We start from the raw sequence: 16,332 nt of genomic DNA on the forward strand, positions 1-16,332 counted from the left end.
TGTCTGTTTTGATTATAATACAGATATAGATGTATACAAGAGGACATTGGTCCTGAAAATCTTTGAAAAGCAAAGTGAGAAACATAAAAAATCCCAAAATGCAAAATTTAACAGCAAGAAACAGTATAACACTGTAAAACAAAATAATGAAATAATAATAAAACACAATAATATAAGATTTAAAGAAGGGACGGTGCTGATCATTTGACATTGTTGGTTATTTTTAAGAAACTTTTTCAGTCAAAGTCTACAGTTATAACGTTCAGAGCTCAGTTTTAGTTTTACAGGTCAGTAAGTGTACATGTGGACCCCTCACGGAGGAGGCTGTTAGACCCATAGAAGTTTTCCATAAGGCACTTTAAATATTCTTCTGCATGCTGCAGCAACTTTAATCAGTGTTAAAAAGCCAGGTAATACTAAAGTACCTCTAAGCATTTAACAACGGGCCTGAGATTCAGAAATGTATTAACATTTTCCAAGGGATATATTTTTATGAGCTTCATATAAAAGATTTTAACCACCCAATTTTATACAATCTTCAGTGGCTGGAGATGCTACTTGTGACCTGGAGGATGCACACAGGCATGGCAAGCTGCAGGTATTGAAGTACACCAAAGTTTTAAGAAGTTAACAGTTTCAAAATGGCAAACACACCTCCTGTTTAATTAGGGTCACACTCTACAAGAGCTGCGAATAATAATTTGCTTCATTATATAATTAGTTGTGAGATTATGTGTTACTCTGAGTGCACATTGGTGGCCTCAGCTGGTGGGGACTTGGAGTCTGTAATTATGAAGCTCAAGGTGGCACACATCTGAAGGGAACTAAGTGTAGATCACATTATCAAAGGACCTGCAGCTAAGGGAAGGAACAAATGATACGTTAAAGGTCCTGCTATAATGTAGGGCCAATAATGAACTTTTAAGCTTTTATTTTATTACGAGCCTCAAGGAATGACTGAAAGTCAAGCTCAGTGTGGGCCATTTTACATTAAATTTAAGTCCTTGCACCTCTATTTAGTGGTAGCAAGCCTCTATGCTTGGGAAACACTGGATCCTTCCTTTTAATCTCTGATTGATATTTGTTTTGTGGTGCTGAAAGGTTAATAAAGACGAGGACTTTTAAGCGAGGCCTCTCCAAGGCCTTTGACAGGTCATTAATCTTACTCAACCGATCAAATAAAATCAATGAGTCGTTGAATAAGTAAATGCTCACTTGCCCTGAGACCCGCACTCCCCTCACAGTTGGTAATTACAGGATCATGGGCTTCTTTAGCACTTATGTGTGTAGTGTACATTCAAAAACAGGGAGCTCAATCCAAAGTAGGCTTTTTTTTTTGCTTTTCTTTTGTTTTGAGATTCCTCTCGGCTTGTTGCCTGTGGCTGATGTTTTGATGAAGGACTTGACTAACGGCAGATGACAGGATTAGCTGTGAACCAGGCTTTGTCGTTGTTGTAACTCACCCTGGTGCATGATGGTACACAGCTGTCCTCACAGAAGCTGATGTAGGAAGTCACAGCCTCTGTGTACTCGTCCAGACTGTTGGTAGTAGTCCTGAACACATCCCAGTCTGTACAGCCTAAACACGCCTGGAGATTCTCCACAGCCTCACTGCTCCACTTCCTTGTCGTCCTGACAACAGGTTTGCAGAGCTTTAGTTTCTGCCTGTATGCAGGAACCAGGTGGACCATGATGTGGTCGGATTGGCCCAGTGCAGCACGTAGGACGGCGTGATAAGCGTCTCTGATGGTGGTGTAACAGTGATCCAGAATGTTGTCCTCTCTGGTCGGACATTTTATAAACTGTCTATATTTGGGGAGTTCGTGGGTGAGATTACCTTTGTTAAAGTCACCAGCGACAATTACTAAGGAGTCCGGGTTGGTCCGCTCCACACTCAGTATCTGGTCGGCGAGCATGCGCTGTGCGACCTGCACGTTAGCTTGCGGCGGGATGTAAACACCGACCAGGATGAACGAAGCGAACTCACGGGGGGAATAGAAAGGCTTACAGTTTATGATGAAGGCTTCCAGGTCTGGAGAACAGTGCTGCTGAATCACTGTCACGTCGTTGCACCAACCACTGTTGAGGTAGAAACAGATTCCTCCACCTTTCGCTTTGCCGGAGAGTTCCGTGTCTCTGTCCGCTCTGTAGAGCTGGAATCCTGCCAGCTGCAGCGCAGAGTCCGGTATTAATCCACACAGCCACGTCTCCGTGAAGCACAAAACTGCCGATGAATAAAAGTCCCTGTTTTTCCCCAACAGCAGTTGTAGTTCCTCCATTTTGTTGGGAAGTGAGCGCACGTTAGAGAGAAATATTCCAGGTAACGGTGTTCGTAGTCCACGCTGGCGAAGACGTACCAGCACCACAGCCCGTTTCCCTCTCTTCCGGCGTTTCACCGCGTGAACAAAGGTGAGCGGAACCTTTGACCAGAATGTCCAAATATTCCAGAGCAGTAGGCAGAAAAGTTGGAAATAACTCCTCTGGTGTAGTAGCCCTGATGTTCATGAGTTCTTCTCTGGTGAGAGAGCTCCGGGTACCATCACAGAAGACCGTTTTAAAGCAAAAAACAAAACAAAACAATGCGCACCAACACGCCGAGGCGACCATCTGCGGCGCCATCTTGGATTGTCCCCTTAGACAGCCATAAATGGATTTTAGAAGTATTTATAAAACAGCTCTTTAAGACATCTGACAGATTCCTCAACGCTCTATAAATGTAAGCAATCTATCACTTTAGTCATACTGTCTCATGACTGAAGCCTATTAACATCCTCATATGCTTAAGAGATAATTCAGGCATTTTATTTAGTTGGTCCCCCCAAAGAAAATTTGGTTAAGAAGTCAATGTTGCCTTCCATTAAAGCAACATGTAAATGTGGTTAACAAGAGAAAGGTGATAAACCATCTCCATTAACATGTTCAATGATGTGGCTGAAAAATCTTTAGGGTTCCTCAATCTGTTATGATTTGGGGTTGTTTGGTTTTTGGTTGCGGGATTCTCCTCTTATGTTTTTCACAGTTGAGGTTTTGAACCATGTTTCTGTTTATTATTTTCCTGGTCATGCTTTAGTTTTTGTCTTCTAGTTCATGTTTTGTAAAGTTAGGTTTTTGGATCTGGTTATGCTTTAGTTTCATGTTTTTCTAGTTGTGTTTTGCTCCAGTCACGTTTTGTTCTCTCCTGTCTGTTGTCAATTAACTTTATTCGGTTCACCTGCACCATGTCAATCAGTCTTCCTGCTTCTCTTGTGTCATGCCCTATATATACTCTGCCATTATGTTTACTCCTTGTGGAAACATTCACAATTCATAGTTCATGGTTCATTGTTCACACCAAGCCTGTTTTTTTCTGCCTGTCCATGCCTACTTCTGTCACCACCTGTGAGTGAGTTTTATTGTCATATTAAATCTGGTTACTCACCACCGATGGTTCCTGTCTGTCTGCATTGCAGGGTCCTCTGCTACACAAACCATGACACAATCAGGCTAACCCAGCCTTACTTTTGACATACTGTATTTGTTTAGGCTAAACCTGGGCAGGACCTATGACTAAAAGAAGGACAATCTTCAATGTATTTTTCTAAGCTAAATAAGCCACATGACTAGTCGACCTGAAATGACCATAAAAAAAGATCTTCATGGTGTTCAGACTTTGCAGTGTTAGGGTAGGAAAACAAAAATAAAATTATGAAACAAAGCAACTTCTCTACCCTCATGGAACTGGGTTGCTCATACATTAAGCATTAGACAAGTAACAAAGAGCATAACAAACTGCACACTGAGACTGGCCTCAGCAAGAAAAGAAAGAAAACACTTTCTCTTCATGTGTGAAGAGAAAAAAAATTAATATTGCACAATTTACACAACTCCAAACAAAAACAGACAAATGACAAAAAAAGACAAAAATAGACAAAAAGAGAAAAATGTGTGACAACCGTATCTCAAGATGGGTATCAGTCTTCCTATTGAAATGGTCGGACAAGTCTTGTTTTTGAGTGGTGTTTTGGTTCAGAGCTTATATGTTTAGCTGTGTTTTCTCCTTGATTATGTGACAAAAGGAACTACTACAGTTTAGCTCTTTACTTTTTCTTTAACATGGAAGATACCTCCAGATTGAGACTTCTGTGTTTATTATTTTTTATTTTCACCAGTTTCAGCAGTTGAGGGTGAGACTTCTGGATGTGGGATGTTAGGTTAGGGTTGTCATTTCCTGACACCAGCTGATATTTCAATAAACCTGTTTAGTAAGACCCCTCAGGTTTAGGGAAGTCCAGATCTGTTAGATGGAGAGCTGGATTGAGCAATCCTCTTAGAAAAGGGAAGCAGGAGGGAGGGGTTAGCTCACTGGAAAATGAAAGTTTGTCTACTCTGTCTTCTCAAAACTGAGCCTGTCATTATTTTAGGTTGAGAAGGAGCAAAGTGCAGAAACTGACTGTGGTAAGATGGAATACTTTAATGATGAAAAACAAGAAAAACTTACAGCCGAATCACAGGGAGAGCAGGTCATGGAACACAATGAGCAATGAAATGCAGTTAGTTTATACATTGAGCAGGGGTGGAAAATGACAAAGGAACCTGAAGAGTTAATCGGTGGAGATGTGGAACAGCTGTGGCAGAATGAAAGCAGTGAAGCTGAGGGAGGGAGACTAATAAACACAGAGGGAGCTGAACTAAGACACAAATAATCTTCTAACCAAGAGGAAGACACTAGGACTGAATTGAGAGAAATAAATCCAAATGCACAAAGAACAGAACACAAGAATAAAAAGAGAAACTAAACAGAAAGGAATAAACTAATTTGACAAAACCCTAATGGCAACAATGACAATGGCATTTGGCAAAACCTAAATAACGTTATATACGACAAGGAAATAATGGAAGTACAAACACAAAATGAAAAACAAAACCCAAAACACCTGAGGATGCTAAAACGACAGTGACTGGATGCATCGATGAAGGTTCCCTGGATAGAAAACGTTTTACCATTTGGAATAATAAACTTAACTTGACTGCATTGTTTTAGAACTAGGAGTGTATAAAATTGACTTTAAATGTGTCTATATGACTGGATTGAATTGATTATATATTTCTATAAAAATAAACTGAATTAAACTGTATTAGTCTACAAACAATTCCATTGGATGTCAGAAAGAAATGCCAACAATCTATTACTTTAGCCATAAACCATTGAACCATTTCAAACATGAAATCATTCCATTCAATAAAATACAGATTTACATTCAAAATGTGGAACATTAACATTCAAAATTGAAATTTAAAGTTAATTTATGATCATTTTAGAACTTGCCAAAATTTCTAAACAAAACAATAGACTTTTTAGCTTTAGCAAAATCTTTTGTCTTGTCTTAGAGGGCCTTTTTCAGATTAGTGGACTGCTTTTATATTGTTGTGATAAATAATATTAATATATTATTTATTATTTAATATTAATATTTTAATATTTTATTAAATAATAATTCAGTCTGTTAAGGGTTGTCCTGTGAATACCAGCCCAAAATGGTGTTTAATTAGCTGCCCTTATTTAGTAAAATAATATTTAAAGAAATATTATTAAGGAAATATTAAAATAATATTTAAGGAATTTTTTATTTTGAGTAAGAACCAACCCTTTCTGGATAAATGGGTCTTAATGGTGTTTTAATTAGTTATCAGGTTAAGTAAAATAATATTTAAGGAAATATTACTTCCTAGATTGGAAACTAACAACCTTTCTGGGTAAATGATCTTCAGCTGACTCATAAAGTGGGTGAGGACGTGTTTTTAGCTGTTAGCGATTGGAAAAGTCAAGCCACGCTTGCACCTTAATTACCCCCGTTCATGAACGAATACCGGATACACAAACAGCAATTCATTCCTACTTAACTTAATGCATATGTCTTTAATGTTGTAACCAATGGCTGGGTCCCAACAATATGAACAGGCAGTGTTGTAATTATTACTATGATTATGTTATTTAATATTTAATATTGAAATTTTTATATTTTTGGTCTGTTAAGAGTTGTCCTGTGAATACCAGCCAATACGGCGGTGGTATTAGGAGAAAATCGGTGACCCAAGCTCTGGCATTACTGAACAGCAACACTGTGCACACACATGGAAACAATTCCCACAATTTCTTAAAATACAATAATTTATTAACACAAATAAGTCAACTCAAAGTCACACATATTTCAATCAACAAACTCTTTACTATACAAGAACAATCCAACTAAAACTATCAAGCAGAATGAAAGAATAAGGAAGACCAACTATATACAATATAAACAAATGAATCAAAGATGGTTAAAAACCATGACCAATAAAGTGGTGCAACATTAGTATTTAATGTTATTCATGTTTCAGAACCAAGGATTATCTTGAAGAATCTGGAAATGAAGTTAAGTTAGTCTTAAAACTAATTCAGACAATAACTGGTCTATCTTCAAACAACCATTCACACACCTCAAGTTTAGATAAAATATTATTTTAATAAAATAATAGTTTAAAGAATGATTTGCTAAATAAAACCAACCTTTTAGATGACAAATTCTCAATGTTACTTAATTAGCTGCCTTTATTTAGCACAATGATATTTAAGGAAATATTAGTTTGAATAAGAACCCACAACTTTTCTGGGTAATGGATTCTTAATGGTGTTGAATTAGCTGTCTTTATTTAGTGCAATAATAGTCAGTCAGTCAGTCAGTCAGTCATTTTCTACCGCTTATTCCATAGTGGGTAACGGGGTAGCTGGTGCCTATCTCCAGCAGTCTATGGGCGAGAGGCGGGGTACACCCTGGACAGGTCGCCAGTCCATCGCAGGCAACACACAAACAACCATGCACACACTCATTCATACACCTAAGGGCAATTTAGAGCTACCAATTAACCTAACAGGCATGTCTTTGGACTGTGGGAGGAAGCCGGAGTACCTGGTGAGAACCCACGCATGCACGGGGAGAACATGCAAACTCCATGCAGAAAGACACCAGGCCAGGAATCGAACCCAGGACCTTCTTTCTGCAAGGCAACAGTGCTACCAACTGCACCACCGTGTTATTTAGTGCAATAATATTCAAGGAAATTTAAAAGAATTAAAATGAATAAGTGTTGATGGCGTGTTATGGCAAATCTGTGTTTAAAACCACCCTTTAAATAAAGTTTGTCTTTAAAAACACAACACAAATAATTTTTTAGCTGAGCAGCTAGCCTGCTAGCACCTAGCTACAATAGCTGAGTTTCTCAACTCAAACAAAAACCATACATCATGAAATAAACATTATTCAGATAATTTAATCCTAATCAAATCTTCTCTGCCCAAACACCACCTCTTACGTGAAATGTGCTGTGGAAAGACGTCCTGTGGGCAACGAGTTGAGGGAAGTGAAGTTGTCCAGTCATTGACGTGTGGACATTAACAAAGGGACTAGCAGTGCAGCTATTCTCAGTAGCTGTGGAGGGGTCGACTGTTGAGTCGACCCAGCCGAACTGTATGACAAAGGCACCTTGTAGCTCATTCTGTGGCTGCGGCTGGGTCGCTACCTGGACGTGCACATAAGGAAGGCGTCTCTTGGGAGCTTCTGCAGGGATAAGTTTGGAGGTGCAGAGGGCCGCAGGGACTACTCAACATATTAGAGCTGAACCTCCATCTGGTTCTCCTGCTGGAGATCCATGTGGTGGAGACAACCATGTTGTGTTTTTGTTCAGCTCTGACTCCTACTCTCCCCAGCCTGAGCTAGAAGTAGGTGAATGCGATTTATTTGAAAAGTTCCAGAAAAGTTCATACCGTTCTTTAATGTTGTAACCCATGGCTGGGGTTCCAACAGGCAGGATAATAGTAACATGCAAGGACTGTGCTTTTTTAAAAAACAAACTGGCTAACGGTAAGGATCAGAGGTTGTTTAGACTGAATCTTAACTCCAGTGAAGTCTTTTGAAGTAACCTTCTGCTGGTGGAAGATCAAATATGAGGTGTGTGTGTGTGTGCGAGTACTGCTCTAATGTGGAAATGAGCTCACTTCAAGTCAAGAGCCTGATTATATCGGTTTTTGTAAAACATAAAATATATTTAAATAAAGCAATTAAATGTATGACCATGGTAAGGCTACCTTTTGCTTGGATTGTAAATCAGAAATTCCTGCCCTACAGGAGAAAACTATATAAATATAAACTCTGATTGTCTGTCACGTTTTGAATGTGTGTTTTCGCTCAAATGTCCCTGATTCTGAGTGGCTGTTGTGTTTTATATTAAATAATAGACAAATAGCAAAATAAGCTATAGAAGGTGAATGTGTATCAAATAGAAATGTCCTTGTTTTGCATTTTTAAACCTGTTCTCCAAGTGTCGTCATGTCCCAGAGCTTTTGGTAACTTTTATTTTGTCTTTGCCTGTCTCCTCTTCACATGTTTTTCTCTTAGGGGACAGCGAGTGAGGATGACGGGCTGTGACCGTGCTCCTTAAATATCCACATGACACAGGAGTCAGGCCTAATGAAACACCAGACAGATGTCTTTATAAACTCTCTGCAGCACACAGCCAGCCTCGCTCCAAGAGAAGCGGGGGTGACTTTGAGCGATGACGGATTTCTCTGTTGCGTGTGCGTCTTTGTTATCCTGATGATGATCAGAGTGACAGCTAATTGTCAGTCCCACGCTGAGCAGTGTTGAGGATGACAACTTGTTAAATGCTCCCAATTATTTTAAAGCTCCCCGAGACGTTGAACATGTTAAAGTGTGGACAGTTCAGAGGGGGATGAGGGTATGCTGAGCGGTCCATCATTGTTTTATGAGTGCTCTCCTCGTTTCCCTATTGACCTGAGTTGTGCAGAGTTTGTCTACTGCATGTTACAAAGTGTGTGGACACAGAAGCGGGTACTGGGTAGAAGGGAGATACTGCAGGTAGCCTGAGAATATATAATGTGGAGCATGTACTATTGGGTGCTATAATAATCAAATGATTTTTCCTTTCATGATCCCAGCTGTATAGCTCTACTTTGCTGAGTGGTCTACATGGAGGTATTTCTCCTGCCTCAAATAATTTTGTGTATGCTCGTTTGAACATGCATAAACATGCAGTCCGCACAGTTACTCGAGATTTATTGTGAATAACAAAAAGGCCTTAAAGCTCACTGTAACATCTTCATACAACGCAAACAGTTCAGTCAGAGTAAATCTGCAGCCAGTCTGCCCCACGTTGTAATCTGATGCATCATGTCTTCTTTTCACATCTCATGAACATATACAAACAAACCAAAACTCAGTGCTGCAACTAGGAGATGTATTTTTGTAAATAGGTCTAAAACGTTGGCAGAAAATTTGAGTTTGCATCAAATAATTTTAAATAATAAAACTGTGTTAACATATTCATTCAATTCAATTTAGTTTATTGCATCGATTGTTGGGGGTTCCAAGAAAGGGGCACAGCTAAACACAAAAGCATTGAGCCAGGAGTACCTTCTATTGGAAGAAACCCAAAGAGAACACAGAGTTATTGACAGCAGTAGCTTCTTCAGTGGCTCCACCCAGCAACACAGCTAAACACAGAAAGATTGTGCCAGGTTTACCATCAACAAAAAAAAAAAGAGGGAACACAAACTTTACTGCAGCAATAACAGCAAACAATCCAGAAATGCAGGGTGGTTGCAGAAAATAAGGAAGGATGAGAAGTGGTCAGTTTCAAGGTATTCGATCAGCCTTTAGACACATTAATGTCAACATATTAGAGTTGAATATAGTGCAATAAATTTTAAGAAAAATATCAGTTTTCCCAAAAAGCCATGAAATCTGTTATTTATTTCGAATGAGGTTGGGTATAAAGTGATTGTACAAATTAAGAGTGTAATAAAGGTGCATTCAAATACATTAAGATGTAGACAGATTAACAATGTGATGAGTAAATCCCTAAAGTATTTACATAAACTGATGCAGCTAGATACAAAATAATTTGTCACATTGTATTTAAACTGAGCAAAAGTTTCAAAAGAAACTATATTTAGTTAGAATATCATAACTTGAAGACTTTCATCATCAGATATTTATGTACAAATCATTTTCATCACACCCCTTTTTAAGGGTTTAATACAAATGCGCCTGGTGTTTTGATGGTATTTAAAGCTGGACAAAAAAACAGCTAGCATTTGCAACATGTCTTCTTCATAAGACAAATCATCATCTGATTATTACCTGACCTGCAGATATAATAAATAATTAAAACTGAAGGATATCAAAAAGCAACACATTGTCTAAAGATATAACAAAACCTATAGAAAACAAAGTCACTGATATCAGTATGGAAAAGGTTACCAAACTATTTCTTAGACTTTGGGACTACAGCCAACCGAAATGAGAGGAGTAATTGACAACTGGAAAAAACATACAGCAGTGGTGAACCTTCCCAGGAGAGGCTGATAAACCAAAAGGACTCCAAGAGCACATCAACGATTAAACTAGGAGGTCACAAAACAACCCAGAACAACATCTAACATCTAAAGACAACAAAACCACTACTGACCCAAAAGGACATAAATGCCGGTCTCACATTTACAAAAAAACATCTCGATGATGCCCAAGACTTTTGGGAAAATATTCTGTGGAATGACAAGACAAAAGTGCACCTTTTTGGAAGGTATGCATCCTGTTCTGTCTGGTGTAAAACTAACCCAGCATCTCAGAAACAGAACATTACACTGACAGTCAACCATGGTGGTGGTGATGTGATGATCTGGGGTTGCTTTGGCTCCCTGAGACTTGGACATCTTGCTATAATTGATGGATTCATAAATTTTGCTCTCTAGCAGAAAATCCTGCAGGAAAATGACTGACCATCAGTGAAGGACCTTAAGTCCAGTCACACCTTGGTTATGATTAACCTCTGAATAAAAAAAAATATTTCTAGACACATCCAAGGGCCGGAGGGAGTCTTGTTTTGGGGACCAGTGGATTTTGTCTCTTCTTTTTGCAGATAACGTGGTCTTGCTGGCCCCCTCTAGCCAAGACCTACAGCATGCGCTGGGGCAGTTCGCAGCCGAGTGTGAAGCGGCTGGGATGAAGATCAGCTCCTCCAAGTTCGAGGCCATGGTTCTCGACCGGAAAAGGGTGGCTTCTGCTCTTCAGGTTGGAGGGGAGTTCTTGCCTCAAGTGGAAGAGTTTAAGTATCTCGGGGTCTTGTTCACGAGTGAGGGAAGAATGGAGCGGGAGATCGACAGACGGATCGGTGCAGCTGCCCCAGTAATGGGGGCGCTGTGCCGGTTCATTGTGGTGAAGAGAGAACTGAGCCGAAAAGCGAAGCTCTCGATTTACTGGTCGGTCTACGTTCCTACCCTCACCTATGGCCATGAACTTTGGGTCATGACCAAAAGAACGAGATCCCGGATACAAGCGGCTGAAATGAGCTTCCTCCGTAGGGTGGCAGGGCGCTCCCTTAGAGATAGGGTGAGGAGGTCGGCCATCCGGGAGGAGCTCGGAGTAGAGCCACTGCTCCTCCACATCGAGAGGAGCCAGTTGAGGTGGCTCGGGCATCTATACCGGATGCCTCCTGGACACCTTCCTCGGGAGGTGTTCCAGGCACGTCCCACTGGGAGGAGGCCCAGGGGACGGCCCAGGACACGCTGGAGGGACTATGTCTCTCGCCTGGGAACGCCTTGGGCTCCCCCCGGAGGAGCTGGAAGAGGTGTCTGAGGAGAGGGACGTCTGGGCGTCTCTGCTGAGTCTGCTGCCTCCGCGGACCGGTCCCGGATAAAGCGGAAAACGACGAGTACGAGTACGAGTAAAAAAAATGAAGTTTTGGACTGGCCTAGCCAAAGTCTGGAATACAATTCAAATATTGTTGAGTGACCTTAAACATGCCGTTCATACTCGAAAACCCTCCAACGTGGCTGAATTAAAATACTTCTGCAAAGCAGTGTGGATCATAATCTCTCAATGGCGATATTAAACACTAATCGCAAACTCTTCATGTCAGTTGTTGCTGCTAAGGGTGGCACAAATAGGGCCAAATTGATTTGGATAGTTATAAATTCAAAATATGTTTGATTATCTGAAACATTTAAGTCGGACAAAAAACCAAAAACAGAAGAAATCTACAAGGGGTAAACAGTATGTAAGAAGACATTTAAGGAATATAAAATTTTTATATCTTGGTGCATTTTTGAAGCAAATCTGTGGCTGAAAGAAAATTACACCACAAACTTCTATTACTCAAAAACTTCAACTGATTTCTTCAAAGGACAGCATCTTTACAAAGCAATATATCTGCTAAAAGTCTTTTGATAGTTAGTTGAGTGCAAACTCTGTGAATGTCACCTGTTTAATTGAACTACACCCTGCTGTGACCCTGTTGAATTAAATCCACATGCATGCAGGGTGGTGCTCCTGCTTCCATTCAGCCTCATGGGGAGACTTGGATTTGTACCACCTTATTACAGCTCCGCAGTCAATAAAAATACCTCTCTTAGATTCAGGCCCCTCGGCTGGTTCTGCTCACTGGGTTGCTAATAAGCTAGTCTGCGGGCTTGAGAGTTAAGGTGAAACCTGCCTGTTAGCTCCATCATGTTCCAGCTCTATCTGGCCTTTTAAAGGGCCTTAGGTGTTTAGAATCGCTCTGCATCATGTTGTGATACTAATTCAGATTTGGCAACATCCATCTCTATAAACAGTCTTATGGCATATGGTGAGTAAACAGTCACCCTATGGAAGCTGCAATAACCTGAAGATGGGATAAAATATCAAAGCAGTGTTAATTTGAAAGAACGCATCTGTAGTGAGATAAAATAAAACTTTTAAAGAGCACCTGCAGGAAAAGAGCAGCTATACATTAAACCATAATCATGAGTTTCTTGTAGCAAAACTAAGCAGTTGGTTTGTGGGTTTTTTCTCTGGCTTTTAGGTGGTTGTATAAACCTGTTGAGATATTAAATGGATAGTTTCTTTTTTCCTTTTTTATTTAAAGAGTGGTTAGAGTTTGGATCAAAGGTCGAGTGGGAAAAATACTTTGACACAACCAATTTCAACTACCTAAAAAACGTATAGATTTCAAGGCTGTATGCCTCATCCTGGTTTTACCTCAGCTGTCCAATTTTCCTTTTTTAGTAATCAGGTGTAGCGCAGAGTTACACTGATTGGACTTATTGTGGCCGATACTCATTTTTTCTTTTTGTCTCTATGTTTTGAAAATAATCTTTAAGCAGCTTTTAAACATACTTTTATTTAAGCCCACATTTCTCTATTAAAAAATGTCTTAGTTAATTGCGTTACTGAAATAAATTAACTTTTCAAAAATAGATTAGTTTATTGCATAACTGTACACCTCCAAACGTATTTATTATTGAACAACAAAAATGCATGACAGTACACGATGTTGGCTGATGTACCAATAACTGAAATTCGATTTTTCTGTATTTGAGCTGCCGATAACCAATTGGAGTCCATCAACAGGAAACTGGCAGTTCCAACTTGGTAGGTGATTGGTGCATTTCTAGTGCAGTGGTGAAAAAAGTCTCTTCAGAAGGAAAATATTTGTTTGTTCCTTTTACATTAAAACACTATTTGTTTTTGCAGCTTTGCTATAGAATTACTATTGAGAGGCCAGCTATAAAATTCCAGAGGGCATACCAATTCCAAGCTGATACAGTCCTTTATCTGCCTAGCAACAGAGCATAATTAATTCTGATAGGCTGAAAACTTGCTGCTTTCAAAGAACCCTGGCCATTCTGATACTTACATAGGTGGTTGTTTATGTCTTTATAAAATAAATAGGTAATAAAACATTTTGATATCGAAATGGATGGTTCCCCTCTGATTCCAATAACTAGTTATCTGGGTTAAAACTGACATCAGCATACTGTATACTGAGATACCAAACGGAATACTTTGGGAAATTACATGTTACAGGGATGTAGTTAAAATACTTTTAACTATTAATTCAGCTTCTTTCCAAGCTTAAACAAAATAGTAGTTTTGATTCATCTACCTAACATTATAATGGCTGAAGCGTATTTTGCATTGAGCGGTGAATGAGCTGGAGGCATTTCAGACTTTATTAGGAAGCCTGGTAAACATCTGGTAATCAATTAAGAGGTGCTAGCTAACACGTGTATGCATGCTTTGCTGGTTTTATAACTAATTGAGCATAAATGTTCTCTATTGAAGGGAGACAGCTGGTTCACAGCAATGCTTCTTATTGCCACTACTTCAAGTAACTTAAAGCGTCAAAGAAGGCCCCTCGTGGACTCCCTCTTTTCTTTGTTCTTTATAATTTGTTTCTGTTTCTTGCCAGATCTTTAGGCTCTACAGTTTCCTACATTTACTGTATTCAATTGTTTTCCAAACCTATTTTTCTGGCTGTTACGGAAAGTCAAGGTAAAACCTCCCCCTCGCAGATGTCTGCGCTGTCTTTTTTTTGTCTCTTCTTCTTTTCATCCATGTCTGTCTCTCTTTTCACTGAATTTCTGTGCTGTGCTTTGGATCTTTTGGCAGCCCTTCCATCGTTCTCTGCTTGTAACTGACACTTCAGCCGAAACCTGGCTGCAGTGAGGATGTGGTGGGTGAAAAGGGGAGATGGTGACTCACTCCTATACAATTCTGATATTGATTAATCTCATTCTTCAGCTGGTTTACAGTGTAGGTTAGGCAGCGACTGTGAAAAGAAATTTTTAACTTTGAAGACAGGCTGTATGTATTTACAGTCTGATCACTTCCTATACGATAACCATGTTTGTGTTTGTTTAGGCTATATTGTATTATTATTTTTTCATGCATTCTCTGTGGTCTGCTCTGCTTGTGTTGACAGCAACCCAGCTCTGTCAAATAATCATACCTACATGTTTTTTTGGCCCCTCTATACCTCTGTAGAGGAATGAGTTATTTACTCGTGGGACATGAATTTTCCAACCCTGCCGGCCAAAAGCGCACTGGGGTGGAAAGGCTGTGGTTGCAAAGCATCATATTTCTACTTGATGAAATACACACACACAGACACCAGCATTCCTTTAATTAAATGTCAAAAAGCTGAGTATGGAAATCAATGCAGCATTGTGTACAAAGAGAATGCAAGCCAACTAATTCAAAAAGGCAAAGGAGCATCATGAAGCTGACTATTTGACAACCCCACTGCTAATGAAATCTGAAGCTGAAACTCTAAAGGAACTTGCAGCTTGATATAAGGTTATGAATGTGGTATTAGCACTTCCTAATAGAAAAAAAAAAGTAAAGAAATTAAAATATTCTAGAAAAAAATGCTAGAAAAAATCTGAAATGTTCCTAAATAAACAGAAAAACATTAGTTAATTAATAGAAAAGAAACCTGTGGTGTAAAAGAACAGAAATATTCCATGATAACACACATAAAATAACTTTAAAAATGACCAAAATTACCCCCCCAAAAAAACAGCTTTAATGCAAGTTAAATATTGCAAGCTAATCGATCAACTTTCCTTTTTCTGTAATTTATTTAGCAATGCTCTATGTTCATAATAAAAAATAAATATCTGTGAAATTATATTAAATCTGTGATTGTATATTGATGTTTATTTTGTTTTATCATGAGTTATTTAAATTGACATGAATTTCACTAGCTGTTACAGAAATTGTTTTTTTTTACAGTGAACATTTTTAACACTCACTTCCTGTAGCTCTCCGCCCCCTCTGTGGATTTCCTTCCACACCCACGGATGACAGCAGCACAGCTGGGATAGAAATGCATTCGGTCTGAGGCACAGGCAGGTGGATAGGGAGATTTATACATATCTGTGCTCTGATCCGGCCTGTTTCCCACCCTTCTTTTCATTAACTTCATCTGAGGCTATCTGGCTCGGGTTTTTGTCACAGGAGGCCAAGGCGGTGTACTTTCTCAATAGAAAAATAAATAAGCCTTTATTAGTAATATTTGTTGGTACATAGCACATTCCAGTTGAGGAATAATTTGCCTTGTTTTTCTTTGCGGCAGCTTAAACTGGAAACAAAAAGGAAACTTTCTTTAAACCACCCAATGTCCATTTGGAGTTCAAGCATGTATTCCTTAAATGAACAAGACTTTATCCAATTATCACCTGAAACCCCCCCTGACCATTTCCCCTCATTATTATTGGGGTGGTCTGCTTTGCCACATTTACAATTCAATAGAAACATTAACACTAAGAACTTCCACCATTTTTTGTTTATCAAAACATCTTCCAACAGCCTGCATTGTGATGCAGAGATTTATTAATTATCAGCTAAACATCTGACACATTTACATAAATGGGGATAGCCTTGTAATCCCTTCATTTTCTCTTGGATTCAAAATTGCCACCTCTTTTGTAGAACCTGCAGCACATTTACTCTCTGTTGGGTTATAGTCCTC

At 39.3% G+C, this 16,332-nt stretch overlaps 1 protein-coding gene across 3 annotated transcripts in view; it reads right to left on the bottom strand.

Annotated features, from left to right (window-relative positions):
- fndc5a (fibronectin type III domain containing 5a) overlaps positions 1–16,332 on the bottom strand; it is a 53,503-nt gene that overhangs the window by 25,045 nt on the left and 12,126 nt on the right. The gene's annotated exons all lie outside the window — the stretch shown is intronic.

Source organism: Girardinichthys multiradiatus, chromosome 19, assembly GCF_021462225.1.
Source record: "Girardinichthys multiradiatus isolate DD_20200921_A chromosome 19, DD_fGirMul_XY1, whole genome shotgun sequence".
Classification (NCBI taxonomy): Eukaryota; Metazoa; Chordata; class Actinopteri; order Cyprinodontiformes; family Goodeidae; genus Girardinichthys; species Girardinichthys multiradiatus.